The sequence below is a fragment of the Lipotes vexillifer genome, unplaced genomic scaffold, assembly GCF_000442215.2.
Source record: "Lipotes vexillifer unplaced genomic scaffold, Lipotes_vexillifer_v1.1 scaffold529, whole genome shotgun sequence".
Taxonomy (NCBI): Eukaryota; Metazoa; Chordata; class Mammalia; order Artiodactyla; family Lipotidae; genus Lipotes; species Lipotes vexillifer.
The window spans coordinates 770,188-789,977 of NW_006777199.1; the positions used below are offsets into that span (position 1 = coordinate 770,188).

A 19,790-nucleotide genomic window follows, 5' to 3' on the forward strand; every position below is an offset into this window, starting at 1 on the left:
TATGATGTTATTTATCTAACATCAGTGCTAGAATATCAGTTCTTCCCCCATGTATTTCCTGTGGCTGCTATAAGAAATTATCACAGACTGGGTGGCTGAACACAGAAATGTATTCTCTCATAGTCTGGGAGGCCAGAAGTCAGATATCAAGGTGTTGGCAGGGCTGCACCTTCTCCAGAGACTTTAGGAAGAATCTTTCCTTGCCTCTACCAGCTTCTAGTGGGCGCTTCCTGGCTTCCTTGGCTTGTGGCCACACCCCCCAACCTCTGTCTCCATCTTCACCTTGTCTTCTCTTCTGTCTTCTCTTCAGCTAGTCTCAAGTCTCCTCCTGCCTTAGGGTCTACCAAGCTAATCCAGGATGATTTCATCATCTCAAGATCTTTAACTTAATTACAGCTTCAAAGACCTTTTTTCCAAATCAATTGACATTCACAGATTCCAGAGATTAGGATGCGGATATATATTTTAGGGGACCACCATTCAACTATACTCCATCTGAAGGGTAAGTGGAAAAATATAATGGAGTTGTACACGGTTTTAGAACTCACCTCATCAAGAAAAACGCTAAAATGAGACGTTGTATAGTGATGCTCTAGGGAGCATGCCAGAAAAGAGCACTGGGTACCTGTCCCAACAATGTTGATAAGCACGCATGTGATCTTGGATGATTCTCTTATCCTTTTAGGGCCTCAGTTTTCTTATCTATAAATGAGGCATTGCTCAAATGTTCTTCGAGTACTCTTCCAACCTCAATATCTTATGATTCTACAGAAAATTCCACGCATATCTTAAAGCCCAGCAAGCCTACAGTTAGAAAACAGACAAAAGTAATGTTATCACAGCTAGTCTTCCAATCAGCAAATACTGTTGAATGCCTTCTTTTTGCCAGGAAAAGGAAGGGTATATCGATAAATAAGTATATCGATAAATAAACTATTACATTAACTAAAACAATCCCCGAAATCTCTCTGTGATGCTAAAATTAACAAGCCCCCACAAAATTAAACTGTTTTATACAAAGTCTGTCCTATGGAAAAGAAGAAGAAAAAGGAGGGGGAAAAGAAGAAAGAAACCTGGCATAACTAAGCTGAAGCAGAACTGCCTAGTTGCCACTAGGGACACCTGATTTTGTTCTGTGCTAGGGGAACATTGTGCTGGAAAAGAAAGTGTATGAGTTCTTCATTCCGTTTAATCTGAGATTGATCCCAACTCTGTGAGATCTTGAACAATTCACTTAACCTTCCAGAACCTGTTTGCTCATGGGGAAAATGGGAAAAACCGTAAGAATGCATATTCCACTGGAAAATGGTGAGGCCCCGACTAGAGAAGGTATGGAAGACATTTTGTGGCAGCTGCCTGGTATGTGTTGTTTCCTTCTGTTTGTCCTGCCCAGGAGAAATTAAACAGGTCGGACCTTAAACAAAGTTGTAAAGTGTTTGAAGTTCACTTTTCACCTGCTTTCCTGTACTTTTCTTTTCCCTCTTGTTGGTAATCCTTCCAGGCAAGGAACTTATCATTTACATTGTTTATTGGTTAAACCAAAATTATTCATACCAAAATGTTGCCTGAGGCAGATTTGCAATTATTTTGTCACTAACTGTAGAATGTATGTCAAAGAATATTTGGATATAAACAAAAAGATGACAGAAGATCAGGGTGGGAGCAGAGAAGTTGATTCTGAAGTCCCTGGAAATGAAATTGGGCCCCCTCTCCAGACTCAGGAGAGGAATCTCATTAGACATTTGGGACGTGCATGGAAAGACTGAATGCAATGGTACACAGACTATTCTGTTTCTCACCAAAGCCAGGCTGAAAGCAGGACTCTCACTCTAATCTGCTACTAGAGGTGGTTTAAATAAAATAATGACAGGGCATATTCTTAAGAATGAGAAGCCTATTCCATTGTCACATTCACCTTCCCCTAATTTACATATTGTGACCACTTCCTATGCCCCCAAGATATCAAGATGCATAATGAATGTTTTCTGAAATAATTTGTGTTTTGTTAATATTTGATGACTTTTTTCATGCCCAAGCCTTCCCCACAGCTGTCATCCAAGAAAATACTCCTATGGCTCCTAACTCTAATGATGAAGTTTCCAAAAAGTACACGTGCTAAAATTATACTCTTCATTGACAGAGGCAGTTGAAGTGAGTGTTTACATTTGAACTCTGGAGTCAGACAGGTCTGGGTTTGCATCCCAGCTTGTAACTATTTGCTCACTCTCTGTTTTTGTGAGAACTTGGGAAAGTTACTGTCCTTCTTTGTCTTAGTTTTTTCATGTTCAAAATGGGAACAATAATAGTACCAACATAATAAATTGCTTAGTATAATATACTCATTACATATGAGCTATGATCATTATCCAAAACATATACATATGAAAAAGAAAGCTTATTACTTCGGTCTTGAGAATGAGAGAAGTGTTAGTCTAAATTAACGAAATATTTAATTGCAAAATAATGTTAAAGAGCACAAAATAGTCTCACACTTTGCCTGGTAAAGAGCTGCTTGTCCCATTAATCAATAGATAAGACGTATTTGTGTATCCATATAACAGACCCAAGATGGGCAATTTGACTTGACTGAAACATAAAATTAAAAAAAAATTTTTTTTTTAAATGAACAAGGCTGCCAACAATTCGGTCCAATTCAGTTATTATTATCAAAAATGCCAGATAGGTCCTTTTTAGTCTTGATTATTTTCATTACAAGGACAGATTGCCAGTTTGATTCATTTACTCTTCCATTCCACAATAGCAATTGTTGATATAAAGGAATTGTGCTAGGAACACAGAGATTACTAATACATAGCCCATGGCCTCCCAAAGCTTATATACATGAACTGTGCAGCAATAATCAAGCAAGTAGTCTAGGTAATCATTTAGAAATTTAGCTAATTTCATGTTTTTCATCTTTATAATGGAAATAGTTACATTCACTGCTTATTCCTCAAGATTATTGGTAAAATTAAAGAACGTGTTGAATAAGATCTTTAAATCTTTGACTAAACAGCCTGGGAAGTACATGGTTTATTTTGATTATTTTTTATTTTGACACTGCATTATTTTTTTTATTTTATTTATTTATTTAACACGTTTATTAGAGTATAATTGCTTTACAATGGTGTGTTGGTTTCTGCTTTATAACAAAGTGAATCAGCTATACATATGCATAAATCCCCATATCTCCTCCCTCTTGCATCTCCCTCCCACCCTCCCTATCCCACCCCTCTAGGGGGTCACAAAGCACCGAGCTGATCTCCCTGTGCTATGTGGCTGCTTCCCACTAGCTATCTATTTTACATTTGGTAGCATATATAAGTCCATGCCACTCTCTCACTTCGGCACAGCTTGCCCTTCCCCCTCCCCATATCCTCAAGTCCATTCTCTACTTATGAATCTTTAGTCCTGTCCTGCCCCTAGGTTCTTCAGAACAATTTTTTTTCTTTAGATTCCATATATATGTGTTAGGATATGGTATTTTTCTCTTTCTGACTTTCTTCACTCTGTATGACAGATTCTAGGTCCATCCACCTCACTACAAGTAACTCAATTTCATTTCTTTTTATGGCTGAGTAATATTCCATTGTATATATGTGCCGCATCTTCTTTATCCGTTCACCCGACAATGGATACTTAGATTACTTCCATGTCCTGGCTATTGTAAATAGAGCTGCAATGAACATTGGGGTACATGACTCTTTTTGAATTATGGTTTTCTCAGGGTATATAAATTTAGTGGAATTTCTGGGTCCTATGGTAGCTCTATTTTTAGTATTTTAATAAACCTCCATACTGTTCTCCATAGTGGCTGTATCAATTTACATTCCCACCAACAGAGCAAGAGGGTTCCCTTTTCCCCACACCCTTTCCAGCATTTATTGTTTGTAGAATTTTTGAGGATGGCCACTCTGACTGGTGTGAGGTGATACCTCATTGTAGTTTTGATTTGCATTTCTCTAATGATTAGTGATGTTGAGCATCCTTTCATGTGTTTGTTGGCAATCTGTATATCTTCTTTGGAGAAATATCTATTTAGGTCTTCTGAGCATTTTTGGATTGGGTCTTTTGTTTTTTTGATATTGAGCTTCATGTGCTGCTTCTAAATTTTGGAGATTAATCCTTTGCCAGTTGCTTCATTTGCAAAAATTTTCTCCCATTCTGAGGGTTGTCTTTTGGTCTTGTGTATGGTTTCCTTTGATGTGCAAAAGCTTTTAAGTTTCATTAGGTCCCATTTGTTTATTTTTGTTTTTATTTCCATTCCTCTAGAAGGTGGGTCAAAAAGGATCTTGCCATTATTTATGTAATAGAGTGCTCTGCCTAGGTTTTCCTCTAAGAGTTTTACAGTGCCTGGCCTTACATTTAGGTCTTTAATCCATTTTGAGTTTATTTTTGTGTATGGTGTTAGGGAGTGTTCTAATTTCATTCTTTTACATGTAGCTGTCCAGTTTTCCTGCCACCACTTATTGAAGAGGCTGTCTTTTCTCCATTGCATATTTTTGCCTCCTTTATCAAAAATAAGTTGACCATATGTGTGTGGGTTTAGCTCTGGACTTTCTATCCTGCTCCATTGATCTATATTTCTGTTTTTGTGCCAGTACCATATTGTCTTGATTACTGTAGCTTTGTAGTATAGTCCGAAGTCTGGGAGCCTGATTCCTCCAACTCCGTTTTTCTTTCTCAAGATTGCTTTGGCTATTCGGGGTCTTTTGTATTTCCATACAAATTGTGAAATTTTTTGTTCTAGTTCTGTGAAAAATGCCATTGGTAATTTCATAGAGATTGCATTGAATCTGTAGATTGCCCTGGGTAGTATACTCATTTTCACAATGTTGATTCTTCCAATCCAAGAACATGGTATATCTCTCCATCTATTTGTATCATCTTTAATTTCTTTCAGCAGTGTCTTATATTTTTCTGCATATAGGTCTTTTGTGTCCTTAGGTAGGTTTATTCCTAGGTATTTTATTCTTTTTGTTGCAGTGGTGGATGGGAGTGTTTCCTTAATTTCTCTTTCAGATCCCTCATCATTAGTGCATAGGAATGCAAGAGATTTCTGTGCATTAATTTTGTATCCTGCTACTTTACCAAATTCATTGATTAGCTCTAGTAGCTTTCTGGTGGCATCTTTAGGATTCTCTATGTATAGTATCATGTCATCTGCAAACTGTGACAGTTTTACTTCTTCTTTTCTGATTTGGATTCCTTATATTTCTTTTTCTTCTCTGATTGCTGTGGCTAAAACTTCCAAAACTATGCTGAATAATAGTGGTTAGAGTAGACAACCTTGTCTTCTTCCTGATTTTGGAGGAAATGGTTTCAGTTTTTCACCATTGAGAATGATGTTGGCTGTGGGTTTGTCATATGTGGCCTTTACTATGCTGAGGTAAGTTCTCTCTATGCCCACTTTCTTGAGGGTTTTTATCATAAATAGGTGTTGAATTTTGTCAAAAGATTTCTCTTCATCTATTGAGATGATCATATTGTTTTTCTCCTTCAATTTGTTAATATGGTATATCACATTGATTGATTTGCATATATTGAAGAATCCGTGCATTCCTGGGATAAACCCCACTTGATCATGGTGTACAATCCTTTTATTGTGCTGTGTGCTAGTATTTTGTTGAGGATTTTTGCATCTATGTTCCTCAGTGATATTGGTCTGTGGTTTTCTTTCTTTGTGACATCTTTGTCTGCTTTTGGTATCAGGGTGATGATGGCCTCATAGAATGAGTTTGGGAGTGTTCCTCCCTCTGCTATATTTTGGAAGAGTTTGAGAAGGATAAGTGTTAGCTCTTCTCTAAATATTTGATATAATTCACCTGTGAAGCTGTCTGGTCCTGGGCATTTGATTTTGGAAGGTTTTTAATCACAGTCTAATTTCAGTGCTTGTGATTGGTATGTCTTGGAAGATTGTGCTTTTCTAAGAATTTGTCCATTTCTTCCAGGTTGTCCCATTTCTTGGCATATAGTTGCTTGTAGTAATCCCTCATGATGCTTTGTATTTCTGCCGTGTCAGTTGTTACTTCTCCTTTTTCATTTCTAATTCTATTGATTTGAGTCTTCTCCCTTTTTTTCTCGTTGAGTCTGGCTAATGATTTTTCAATTTTCTTTATCTTCTCAAAGAACCAGCTTTTAGTTTTATTGATCTTTGCTATCCTTTCCTTCATTTCATTTTCATTTATTTCTGATCTGATCTTTATTATTTCATTCCTTCTGCTAACTTTGGCGGTTTTTTTGTTCTTCTTTCTCTAATTGCTTTAGGTGTAAGGTTAGGTTGTTTATTTGAGAGTTTTCTTGTTTCTTGAGGTAGGATTGTATAGCTATAAACTTCCCTCTTAGAACTGCTTTTGCTGCATCCCATAGGTTTTGGGTCATCGTGTTTTCATTGTCATTTGTTTCTAGGTATTTTTTTATTTCCTCTTTGATTTCTTCAGTGATCGCTTGGTTATTTAGTAGTGTATTGTTTAGTCTCCATGTGTTTGTATTTTTTACAGATTTTTCCTGTAATTGATATCTAGTCTCATAGCACTGTGATTAGAAAAGATACTTGATATGATTTCAATATTCTTAAATTTACCGAGGCTTGATATGTGACCCAAGATATGATCTATCCTGGAGAAAGTTCCATGAGCACTTGAGAAGAAAGTGTATTCTGTTGTTTTTGGATGGAATGTCCTATAAATATCAATTAAGTCCATCTTGTTTAATGTGTGATTTAAAGCTTGTGTTTCCTTATTTATTTTCATTTTGGATGATCTGTCCATTGGTGAAGTGGGGTGTTAAAGTTTCCTACTATGATTGTGTTACTGTCGATTTCCCCTTTTATGGCTGTTAGCATTTGCCTTATATATTGAGATGCTCCTATGTTGGGTGCATAAATATTTACAGTTGTTTTATCTTCTTGGATTGATCCCTTGATCATTATGTAGTGTCCTTCTTTGTCTCTTCTAATATTCTTTATTTTAAAATCTATTTTGTCTGATATGAGAATTGCTACTCCAGCCTTCTTTTGATTTCTCTTTTCATGGAATATCTTTTTCCATCCCCTCACTTTCAGTCTGTATGTGTCCCCAGGTCTGAAGTGGCTCTCTTATAGACAGCATATATACAGGTCTTGTTTCTGTATCCATTCAACCAGTCTATGTCTTTTGGCTGGAGCATTTAATCCATTTACATTTTAAGTAGTTATCGATATGTATGTTCCTATTACCATTTTCTTAATGTTTTGGGTTTGTTATTGTAGGTCTTTTCCTTCTCTTGTGTTTTCTGCCTAGAGAAGTTCCTTTAGCATTTGTTGTAAAGCTGGTTTGGTGGTGTTGAATTCTCTTAGCTTTTGCTTGTCTGTAAAGTTTTTAGTTTCTCCGTCGAATCTGAATGAGATCCTTGCTGGATAGAGTAACCTTGGTTGTAGGTTTTTCCCTTTCATCACATTAAATATGTCTTGCCAGTCCCTTCTGGCTTGCAGAGTTTCTGCTGAAAGATCAGCTGTTAACCTTAGGGGGATTCCCTTGTATGTTTTTTGTTGTTTTTCCCTTGCTGCTTTTAATATGCTTTCTTTGTATTTAATTTTTGATAGTTTGATTAATATGTGTCTTGGCATGTTTCTCCTTGGATTTATCCTATATGGGACTCTCTGTGATTCCTGGACTTGACTGACTATTTCCTTTCCCATATTAGGGAAGTTTTCAACTATAATCTCTTCAAATATGTTCTCAGCCCCTTTCTTTCTCTTTTCTTCTTCTGGGACCCCTATAATTTAAATGTTGGTGCATTTAATGTTGTCCCAGAAGTCTCTGAGACTGTCCTCAATTCTTTTCATTCTTTTTTCTTTTTTTTTTTAACATCTGTATTGGAGTATAATTGCTTTACAATGATGTGTTAGTTCATTCTTTTTTCTTTATTCTGCTCTGCAGTAGTTATTTCCACTCTTTTATCTTCCAGGTCACTTTTCTGTTCTTCTGCCTCAGTTATTCTCCTATTGATTCCTTCTAGAGAATTTTTAATTTCAGTTATTGTGTTGTTCATCACTCTTTGTTTGCTCTTTAGGTCTTCTAGTTCCTTGTTAAACGTTTCTTGTATTTTCTCCATTCTATTTCCAATATTTTGGATCATCTTTACTATCATTACTCTGAATTCTTTTTCAGGTAGACTGCCTATTTCCCCTTCATTTGTTTGGTCTGGTGGGTTTTTACCTTGTTCCTTCATCTGCTGTGTTTTTCTCTGTCTTCTCAGTTTGCTTAACTTACTGTGTTTGGGGTCTCCTTTTCTCAGGCTGCAGGTTTGTAGTTCCCGTTGTTTTTGGTGTCTGCTCTCAGTGCCTAAGGTTGGTTCAGTGGGTTGTGTAGGCTTCTTGGTGGAGGGGACTGGTGCCTGTGCTCTGGTGGATGAGGCTGGATCTTGTCTTTCTGGTGGGCAGGACTACGTCCAGTGGTATGTTTTGGGGTGTCTGTGACCTTATTATTATTTTAGGCAGCCTCTCTCCTAATGGGTGGGTTTGTGTTCCTGTCTTGCTAGCTGTTTGGCATAGGGTATCCAGCACTGTAGCTTGCTGGCCATTGAGTGGAGCTGGGCCTTATCGTTGAGATGGAGATCTCTGTGAGAGCTTTAGAGGTTTGATATTACGTGGAGCCAGGAGGTCTCTAGTGGACGAATGCCCTGAAATCGGCTCTCCCACCTCAGAGGCACAAGCCTGACACCAATACCCTGTCAGCCACACGGCCAGGTACGTGGGGAGTTTCTTGCCTTTTGGAAAGTCTGAGGTCTTCTGCCAGCTTTCAGTAGGTGTTCTGTAGGAGCTGTTCCACTTGTAGATGCATTTCCGATGTATTTGTGAGGAGGAAGGTGATGTCCACGTCTTACTCCTTCGCCATCTTGAAGGTCTCCTCCCTCGACACTGCGTTAATATTGAAGCTATTTTGAAGACAATAAAAATATAGACAATTGATAGGAATATAGAAATTTTGACTAATTTGAGTGAGCTCTCAGAGCTATCAATTGGATTCACTCATTTGTCTCTACCTGCTTATCTACCTATTTATTTCTTCCCTATTGCAAAAATTAAGCTGAAGCAGCAGGACTAGCTCAAGTAGGCAGCACTTAGGAGCCTGACCCAGGTTACTACATGTATACTTGAAAAAAAATAAAACAGCCTTTCTTTTAAAATATTCTTTAATTTTGACTTTCACTAATGGGCCCCATCATTCTACCTGGTGTTTTTTGTTGTTGTCATTCTGGTTTTTACAAGATAACCTGCTTAACAAGCTGTAGCCAAATCACTTGGGAATCTTCTCTTCATTATGACAGAGGACAACAAATCCGATTTCCAATTTTTTTTCATATAAATAAATTTTAAAAGCAAGTAGCAAAATATACTGAATATAATCCGGAACAGTTAACGTTCTTAGGGAGAAATAAAATTTTTCATAAATTCCAAATTTCTTGTACTTTCAAAACAGGTTCAATACAGTACAATAATTAGCCAGCTCTTTTGACACTGAGTATTAGGATGAATGAAAGGGGATTATTTTTACCTTCCCAGGGCCAAAACACTCTAGTGATTGAACCTGGCACATGATACATCATCTAAAAAGATTTCAACATATCAGTTTATGCTACTAAGACCATGCCACTTATTTTTTTTAATTGGCCTGAGAAAAGGAGTTTTTCATTAACTCTCACCAACATTATTCCAAAGAAAAGTCAGCTTCAGATTAAAGCCATATACTTTTTTAATTATGTGTAACTGTGCCAAGGTGTTCTTGGGGAAGAAAAATAAAAAGCTCCCTTATAACCGTTACTAAGAATCTTACCATGGGGACTTTACTCTTATTTAAACTAAGAGTCAATCCTTTATTAAATATATTCTAAATAGCTTTTATTATTATTGGAAAATTACCTCTATGAATGAAGAGATTAGGGGTAGGAGAGGCAGGGAGAGTCTAAACTGGATTGCTTGTTCTTTTACAATTCATCAATATGTCACAATGCTTTGCTAAAATATAAAGCATTGATTTTACATTTAAGCATTATCCTATACTGAATGAGTATGCAGTTAAATTTTGTGCTAGATATTAAACAAGGACTACATGAGCTCATTAGGGAATGAGGCAACATCTTTTATAAATAAATTTTAAGTGATATAAAAGAATTTATATTTGAGTTCTTTGACTGAATCAAAGCATTTTCCCATTTTGATTATTATTCATCTTATTCTTTGTTTTTGTTGTCAAAATTATAAGTAAATAGGACTTACAGGAAATGTTGATATATAATATATGTATATATGTGCATAAATATTTATACACACATTTATACACGGTGGCCTATTTAAAATCATAATGCTTTACATGGACCTCCTATTGGGAATATTTAAACACATATTCATTTCTCTATATATAGAATACAGAGTACAGACAGGGAGAATATGTTCATAATTATGTGACTATTTTAAACTGTTTTTTAATTTAAAAGGGTTAAAAATTAAATGAAACAAAACTCTATCATAAAGTTTAATTGTTTTACTTCTAAGTAGGATAGAGAGATCTGATTTAGCTTTAAGAAAGTGTTTTATGACAGCTTATTTGTCATTAGTGTTTTTTAACATAGGTATGAACTCAAACATAAAGGGAAAAAATTCTGGCAAGAATAAGAAAACTCAAAAAAATACATAGCTCAGAATAGTAATGAAAACCACAGTCGATGACTTCCAAAACAGTGAGATATTTTTCAGCTCAAGAGTAATGCTTATCAACCAAAACCTAATAGTAGTAAATAATAATAATAATGTGGCTATTATAGCACAGTCACCTTGCTTATCAGTTGTTTTGAAGATCCAGAATAACGTCAGTTTCACAGTTTTCAGATATCTGTTTATCACCTGAGGTAGGAAATCAGACATCATGAATCAATTAAAATCCAAGAATTTTATCCAGATCAGTAGTAGTTCATCCTATTTTAGAGATAATTAATATATTTTAAAAAATTTTACAAAGAGGGCTTCCCTGGTGGCTTAGTGGTTGAGAGTCCACCTGCCGATGCAGGGGACACGGGTTCGTGCCCCGGTCCGGGAAGATCCCACATGCCGCGGAGCGGCTGGGCCCATGAGCCACGGCCACTGAACCTGCGCATCCGGAGCCTGTGCTCCGCAACAGGAGAGGCCACAACAGTGAGAGGCCCGCGTACTGCAAAAGAAAAAAAAATTTTACAAAGAAATGTTGGTTTTGGTTGTTTTCTGCCAACTCTTTGACTCCACATAGCATGTCTTTGCCTTTCACTATCTATGGGCCATAGCCAGGCCCACATAGGTCAATGACCCAATCAGCAATAAACAGAATACAGAAGCAGATTCCTAGGGGGGCAGCAAAGATTCTCGCACATGGTAACAGAGAAGAAGGAACCTTGAAGGGCTCCACTGCTTCTATCCCAGCATCCCTCCTCAAGCCCTTCTGTCCCGGAAGACTCTTCATTCTACATGGGCTATGTGACCTTCAAACTTGGAACTTCTGGGACATATCCTTCTTTGAAGAACTCTCCTAAATATCCCTACCTGTGTAAGATTCAGGTTTGCTGGTTTGGTAGTAAAGCAAAGTGAGAGAAGCCTTGAAGCTGGTCCAACTCCCATCCTTGCCTTTTTTCAAACTCTGGAAGCCCTCTGAGGTTGGGACTAGCTCAGCAATTGGACTACAGCTTTTCAGTGAAATAATCTTTGGAAGAGCCTGGAAATAATGTACTTTCCTACTTTTTTCAAACCTCCAAAACCTATGTTTAAAGGAAAAAAACTAAGATAGCAACATTTAAACTAAATCATTATATTCCTTACAACACAAATAATGGGCAACAAAATGGTTAAGGAAGTGAGAAGTTAACTTCATCTGAAATTAGAAGTAAATTTTCAATTAAAAAATGCAATCCTATTTAAATTTAATATGGGAAACAAAATACTCAAAAAACAGTCTCCTAAAGTCAATCTGTAAACCAGTAGGCTCTAAAATTCTCTCATCGTCCCCCAACCCGGCCCCCTACCACATCTGTTTAGCCATCTCTCCTTTCTTTCCTTTTTCTGTGATTATTTATTTGCATATAATTAAAAGATTTGGTTAGCCTTTTTAAACTCAGTTTATGCCCATTAGAGATCGAGAAACACATTTCCATCATCCAGAACTCAGTTTAACAAATTACCGCAAAATGAATCTACCAAATTAACTGAATCATCTTGTTGAACCACAATCCTAGATTCTGCCTCTGCTTTCTTCTCATTTTAGTTGAGTCAAGTCATTCCTTTTCCTTTCTTGATTTTCTTCTCTCCATTCCACATATTCTTGTGGATTTGGAAATGATGGAGGATGAGGAAAGGGTATATGATTTACATATGTATTCAAAAAAGAATAAAGAACTGAGAGGATGCAGCTTTAACCTGTACAATTCACAGCTGCTCTCCTGTGAGAGGAAGATAATACAAAATGCTTTCAGTGAATGCAGATCTGAGAGCAAAGAAGAAATAATTCAGGGGAGAAAAAGGAGAGCAAATATCAAAAAAGAAAATGAATAAGAATCTTATTGCTTTTGGTTTATAAATTACATTCAGGAAAAAGAACTTCTCCCCAAATTTTGGAATATGTGGATTTAAAAAAAGAAAGAACATTTATATCCAGATAAGGACAATGCATCGAAAATCATACTCATCCCAGGATTACACCAACACTTTCTTTCAAGGAAATTTAAACATTTTTAAGTGAAGCAGTGACTTCAGTATCTTGAAGTCAGGCTTGGGAAAGAAAACTAAATATAGTTGTGAGAAAACACACACCTAAACAAAAAGGCAGTTGTTATAACGTCAGGAGTGACATGAACAAGATGATCAACATCCTCCCAAGGGACAGCATAAATATCAAACGTGCTAATAAGTGTAGGCGGGCCCCTCATGACAGAAGGTGTGGTATGTGTACAATTCCCAGACAAGAACAAAATCATGGCACTCAAACAGTGGCAGCACTGTTAATTACATGTGATATTTGAAAAATATGACTACCATCTCAATCCGCCCAAGTAGCACTCATGGTAAGGGTGAAATTTTATCAACATTGGTTAACTTATGGTGAATTAAAACAACAGCAAAGAGATAGATAAATTGATGGATTAAGAGATAAACTACTCACAGGCAGACAAACAGAAGGACAGATAAAGTTACAATCAAACGTGTACATTACTCAGACAGAAAAATCATAACTAGCCCCAAGAAGTGACGTGTCTGCTAGGAAAGTCTTGAACGTAGAATTTTCTGACTTTAATTTAGTTCTTCCAACACCATGCTGCATAACCAGGGGTACCTCTCTAAAAGTCCCTATGACACAGTTATCCATCTGTTAAATGAAGCTAATAATATTTTCATATAGTTTTTTGAGGGTAAAAGACATAGGAAAATTTGGAAGAGTCTGGGGAAAATGCCCTCTATTCATTGGAGCTATTTGACATGACATAATTCATTCAGACAGATATACAGTGTATATGTGAAATTATGAAGCATCCAAATGCATTACCAAGGGACCATAAGGGGCTCTTTGCTGAAAAGGGTAACTGGCTATCTTTCTGGGATTCATTTAAACATAGGCTGAGGGAGGAGGGCAGCCTCTAGATCCTTTCTAGTTCTTACTTTCTTTGGATCCTAATTTCTCTTCCCGGTTTAGGGGGAAAAAAATACTATGGGACCCAGAGGATAGAGATGGAAAATAAGACTGTGTGCCCTCAAAGTTTTCTTTCAAAACTACCATGGCATTTACAGGAGATAGTCTGGATTCCTGTAACAGCACAAGTTGAGATCCCCCTTGAAATGAACTCAAACCACTTTTCTTTGTATGAATATTCTCTTCATGTTTCCTTATTCTACACGTATCACAAAGGAATAAGAGAATTTTTGCCAGAAAACAAGGAACTGGGTTGATTCTTCTATTTTTTTTTTTCTCCTGTGCTTCATAACATTGGGAATTCATACATACACTTATATTTATCTATCCCATCTGGAAAAGGCCCAAATGGAGCCAATATTGGCTCATTTTTGACAAAAGGACAAGCTTGAATTGGGAATAACCTTTGGGATTAGTAACTGGCCTGAGATGATGAAATGGACCTGGTAGAAGGCTCCCTGGCTTTTTCTCCCAGCTAATGTTCTACCAACAACTAGTCCAGCATTGCTCTCACAAACTGTGTCTTTGGGATCATTATCTCTCCCCTTCATTTGTCTCCTGACACCCTTCCACACAAGGTTTCTTCTTCAGCACAGGAAGTCATCTCACTTAAAATTTCAAATGACTTCACTCTAGTAATGGAGATACTAGGGTGCAAACTAGACAGAGGTAGGTGATGATAGGTAAAATCTCATTTCTCCTTTGAGCCTGGCAAGGTTTAGCCCAATAACCAGATTCCTAACAGGTTTTTCTAGATTTCACTCCCCAATCAACTTGCGTGTTCCTACAACATGGGTGCTCTTATTACTCAGTCCTTACTTGCATCTCTCTTTGGTTCTAGGATAAAGCTACTCAAACCTCAATTTAGTTACTTTATCCTCCCTTGGAATCTCTGGGAAAGAGCTCTTATAAACTAGATTTCTAGATCTTGTTAGGCTCAAGCCAACCTGACCATCTGAGCATTAATTTTCCTACTGTTCACAGACATCCCTGAACTTCTCTTTCTCTTTCCTGGAATGACCTGCCCAGGACAAATACTGGAGCCTGGCTTTCCTACTGTCTCTTATTCAGTCAATTCTCCTTTCCTTCTCTCTAGAATGTCAGACATTTCTGCCTTTCTCCATCCCCCGGGTGATATATTTGTTTTTCTTGTCTCTGCAGTTTCCTTTTGTTTTTTGACATGTTCTACATGGAAGTTCTATATTTCTTTCCCTCAGAGGCTTCTGACCCTCCTGTATGGTTACCACCAGTTCAGTGTACTAGTTAATATTTGGGACTCCGGAGATAGACAAAATCTAGATTCAAATTCCCACTGTGCCACTTACTGCCTACGTGATCTGAAGTAACCTCCAGTGCTTAGAAGCTCTTGCTCTTACGAGGTGGGTGACCTTGGGCCAATGACACAATCACTCCAAACCTCACTGTTCTCATCTGCAAAATGACAGTACCTACCTTACAATATTAGTATGAAAAATAAATGTGATGATCAATACAATGGCAAAATAAACTAATCACTCTATAAATATTAGCTATTACCATTACTACCAATTCAAATGATCAGGCCCATTTGGTATGTAACAGGTTTCCTGACTTCACTTTGTTCTCAATACAAAGGCTATTACTTCTTAAACTCAGAATTTATCAGGCCTCATTAGCCAGAGGCTTTTTCTCAGGGTCCATGTGAAGTTTAGAGCAGAGACCTGGGTAGCCAGAAGCACTGCCAGACTTTTTACACAGTCACTGCCATTTAAACATATCTGAATTAGAGTTCTGGTGAGTCCTCACTTGTCCCATCTCTTCTGTATGCTAGAGCTTACTAACAGAGCAGCTTTCACATAAATGCATCAGAACCTAAATGTTGAGATTGTGATAATAAGTACGAGAGCTACAACCACAAAACATCATTGAACCAGAGACCTATAAAGCAACGTGGCGAAGACCACGATGAGGGGTAGGAATCTACACATACACCAAGTGCTTCAGGAGCCCACAGTGAGGAGCTCAGTGCTCCGATTTAAGAGAAAGTCAGGGTGGGAGATCTGACCACTGCATCAGTCACTTCACTGAACTCAGGCTTGTTTCTGCTGAAATGGCTGACAACCTCCAATAACCTCTTCCTCCTTCATTGCTCCAAAGGCCGCTCCTCCAGAAATGAGAACCCAGCAAAGAGAATATCATCTGTGAGAAAAGCTGTTCCTATTGCTGCAAACACTTGCTAGAAAGTCCAAGAAAGTTTACAAGGTACATTTGTAGGATGATATTAAGTCAGATGCATTTCAAGTACGATTTATTATACAAAAAAGATCTTACTTTTTATATTTTGTTGTCTGTGGTGGTGGTGGTGTTAGTGGACACAACCCACTCCACAAAAAAGTAAAAGGAGTACATATAGTCATACAAATTATTATTACTTGCAACAATCCAAATGGAAGTTCTGAAGGAAGTGAAAACTTAGCTCTGTATATTAAACTAAAGATTTCTGTTATTTGAAAATCAAGATTATACTGGCAGAAAAGTCTATTTCAAAATCAGCATAGTAACTGAACTTGCCCTATAATCAAGGTGGATTCAAACAATGATGTGAAGTCTGGTAAGAATTAATAAACCCTAGCAGATAGTCTAGAAAGGCCACACGCAAACAATATTATACCTCTGAGCTTACAGAAAGAGTCAACTCAAGGGATTCACCCCCAGTTCACCATGCTGCTATGGCTTTACCTTCTAAAGTTGCTCTCAGAAATTAAAAGAAATTTTGTATAGCTACTTTTAATGGGAACTCAGAATGATTGATGTACATAAAATATACAAGGGAGTTTGTGTCTTATTTATTCCTACTATTATAAATGAAATTAACGACTGAAAGTTGTAGACTTTGTGGGTCTTCTTTTCACTGATGAGACCAAGGTATTCCTCCTCTTTATTGCCAATAACCATGTTGACATATTTTTCCTAATTCTGCATATACTGAAACTAGGTGGTTACAAACAGAACCCAGAAACCTAATTTGCATTCTAATGAAATGATCCTGAAATTATTCTTTTTACTGTGGTTTTACCCGCTGCTCCACAGTGCAGTTTCCTGTGGGTCTCCTGCTTGGAATGATTCAATGTAGATGATAGCCAGAGTTGATTGAGGAATCCTGAAATTGGGGATTCTGATTACTAAAGCAATCTGTATACCAATCTACTGCATGAGTTCCTCTTTATTTACAGTTTGGTAAAGATTGTAGGTGGAGATGTTGCCAGCACATGTGCACAATTGTTCAAACAGCTTTGAAAGAGGAATGAGTAAGAGAGAGAGAGTGGTGTCCAAGTTCAAATCAGGCAGGCATTTCAGATTTCAAGAGACAACTGAAAAGGGAACATCTGTTAGATCCCCTGTTTGAGGACAGTCTGTGTAAGTTTTCGTATCTCTGAATGTGTGCACATAGTGTGCACATAGTGGAGAGGGTGGAGCCTTCCAACCTCAAATCTAAAAAGATTGAGAGATTGTGGAAGGCCCAGATGTGTCAAAGGTCAGAGGGATCAATATACAGACCCTACCATGGGGGGCGGGGTGGGGGGGAGATTCGAATATAAAACTGCTGCAGAAGGGAAGCCAATGAGAGGTAAGGAAGTTCCTGAATAATTAAAAAGTTCAGGATAAGCAAACTCAGTTGCCACGGGGGAAGGAGTTGGGATGGGGGAATAAAAAAAAAAATGCAGTTGATGTGGTAATTAAGAATTTGGTGAGAGCCTGGGCAGGTCACCTCCTTTCTCAGATCAGAGCCCCATCAGAAATTCTTTCAAGTGTCCTTCTGCGTCGCCAAAGATGACAACAGCAAATCAATAAGTGCTTGAAATGAAAGGGGGATGTTGGCGAGCCCCCAGGCTACAGATTTCCCGCTGCTAGCCTTTTCTGAACTCCTAGCGTGCCTTTGCACCGCCTCTCTTAAGAAGAGCTACCTTTTATTCCTATTCTCAGGACGAAGGTAAGTGCTCAGTTAGCATATCTATTAAATGTCGGCTCTACTTCCAGCTCTCGGATCCGGCGGAGAGAGCGCTGCTTCGGTTCACCAGCCAGCCGGCGAGTCAGGAGGAGCGCAGGCTGGCCAGGCCGCCCGCGGGGCCACACACCTCCCGGGCCGGCCCAGCTTCTCCCAGGATTGAGCGCTTCTAAGTCAGAGCTGGAAGGTCCTGCCAGAGCAAAGGGCCAGAGCGATCGCGGCCTCCGGACCGCTTCTTCCGCTTCGTTTATTTACAAACAAGCACAAAATCATTAACAACAGAAAAGGGCCAGCGCTCCAAAATTAAAGCTTGGGGTCACCGGAAACTCCGTTCTGAGTTCCAGACCTTGGTCTGTTACCCTTCCAATATTCACTTCTCCCTAATATGTCCTGATTTAACAAGCTTTCCAGAGCCCAACATCACGAGGAGACGTTTTAATTAGGTAATTCATTAGTGAGTCAATACAGACATTTATATATTCTTTTAGCTCAAGTGGTTAAGTACTAATTTCAAAATGATTATAAAACACCAGAATAGGCAACGCATAGTAATTTTAATTTATATGCAAATCAACTGGTTCATCTTAAATGCCTTTTTAAAAAATTATTGTATTGTAGCATCGGAGGGACGCCTCAAACCACCTGAATAGACAATTCGGAAACAAGACCTGGACTGGGAAGAAAATTTAGAACAGCCAACAAATCAATAATGTCTGAGGCAGTTAAACATCTCTAGCCATTGGTATTTACATACTCTCTTGTTGTCAGATAAGGAGCTGGGGAAATTGCTTGCCAGGGTTGAAATCATGATCCAGAATGAAGAAAGTAAATGGTAGCATGCAGCCAGTCACAGGCGGGCTTGAAAATAATACTGTACCTTTCCCAAACCCTAACTCTTGGGTGAGAGTGAGGTGGCGGACGTCGCCACCCCACATTTGTCCTCGGTTTTGCCAAGCTTTGATCACAAACTGCTATGTCCTCTCTGAGCTTCACAATTCGATTCTATTCTAACAGTTCTGTCACTGGCTTCAAAACATTAGAGGGAGGGGCATAATTCAGAATCTCACAAAAATTTTCTGAACCCATGTAGCCAGCACCACTCTTCCTATGCTAATTTATTTGGAGGGGCGGTGTGCTATGTTTAATCCTCTGTGTCCCACACACATTAAATCCAATAATCAAAATGACAGAAGGAATGGCTGGGGGAAATGGGCCAGTGCACTGGTTTACTGGAAGGTTATTATCTTTAGACATGGTTCAAAATTTTGGAAAAGTAAAAAGAATATATACTTCCGGGAAAAAATTTTTTTTAAGATATTCTAGAACAGTGAGTCTCACCAGGCGATCGGCTCCGGAGTTGTTTATGTAAGAGTGTAACATCCTTGAAATTCACTGATACATAAGGCCAGTGTCTCCCCACACCCGGCTCCCAGCCAGGCGATCTGGCCCTTAAGGAGCTGGTACCTTTGATGCTACAATCTTGTTTACATCTGCAAGGCAGGGAATTGCTTGCTTTGGTTGGACGCTCCCTCCACCCCCTTCTAATTTGAAGTAATCGGAATCTAAATACAATCGCCACGGCCCACTTTTCCATTTCTGCTCTGAAGAGGGAAAAACCTGAAATCCACGTCTTAAATCAGCTTGGTGGTCTGTAGCCCCCCAGCACCCTGCCTCTCCGCTGCATGCCTAATGTATTCCCTGGTGGTTCTGGGCATTAATTAGTTGTTTAATAGGAGTATGACTAAAAATGTAAAAGAAGGATTAGGAGCGTGAAACGTATGTCCAGCTCCTTCCACACACTCGAGGAGGGAATGAGAATCATTCTGTATCTTCTATTTCTCCAGGAGCCATTTGCATTTCCCACCAGCTGCTCACTTCAGCTGCACTGGCGCTGGGCGAGGCGAGGACCCAAAAGCTCCGCGCGGTGTCTGCGGCGGCCGGGACTGGGGTTAGCCAGCCCCCGGCGGGCGAGACTCCAGACAGAAGGGGGACGAGGGGAATGTGAGCTTCCCGGAGCCCCTCCATCTCAGCCCTGGTTTGCAAACCTCTGAATCCTGAAAGGGGGGAGGAGGGGGCACGCGCTTATCTGCGCGTCTCTGCAGCGCAGTCCCTTTCTCTTT

At 38.6% G+C, this 19,790-nt stretch overlaps 1 protein-coding gene across 4 annotated transcripts in view; it reads left to right on the forward strand.

Annotated features, from left to right (window-relative positions):
- The first annotated feature begins 17,073 nt into the window (after positions 1–17,073).
- The window catches only part of PITX2 (paired like homeodomain 2), a 25,179-nt gene continuing 22,462 nt past the window's right edge, over positions 17,074–19,790 (forward strand). For all 4 annotated transcript variants that reach the window (XM_007450814.1, XM_007450817.1, XM_007450815.1 and 1 more), the window contains exon 1: positions 17,074–17,292. The gene's annotated coding sequence lies outside the window, so the exon portion shown is untranslated. The remainder of the gene's footprint in view (positions 17,293–19,790) is intronic.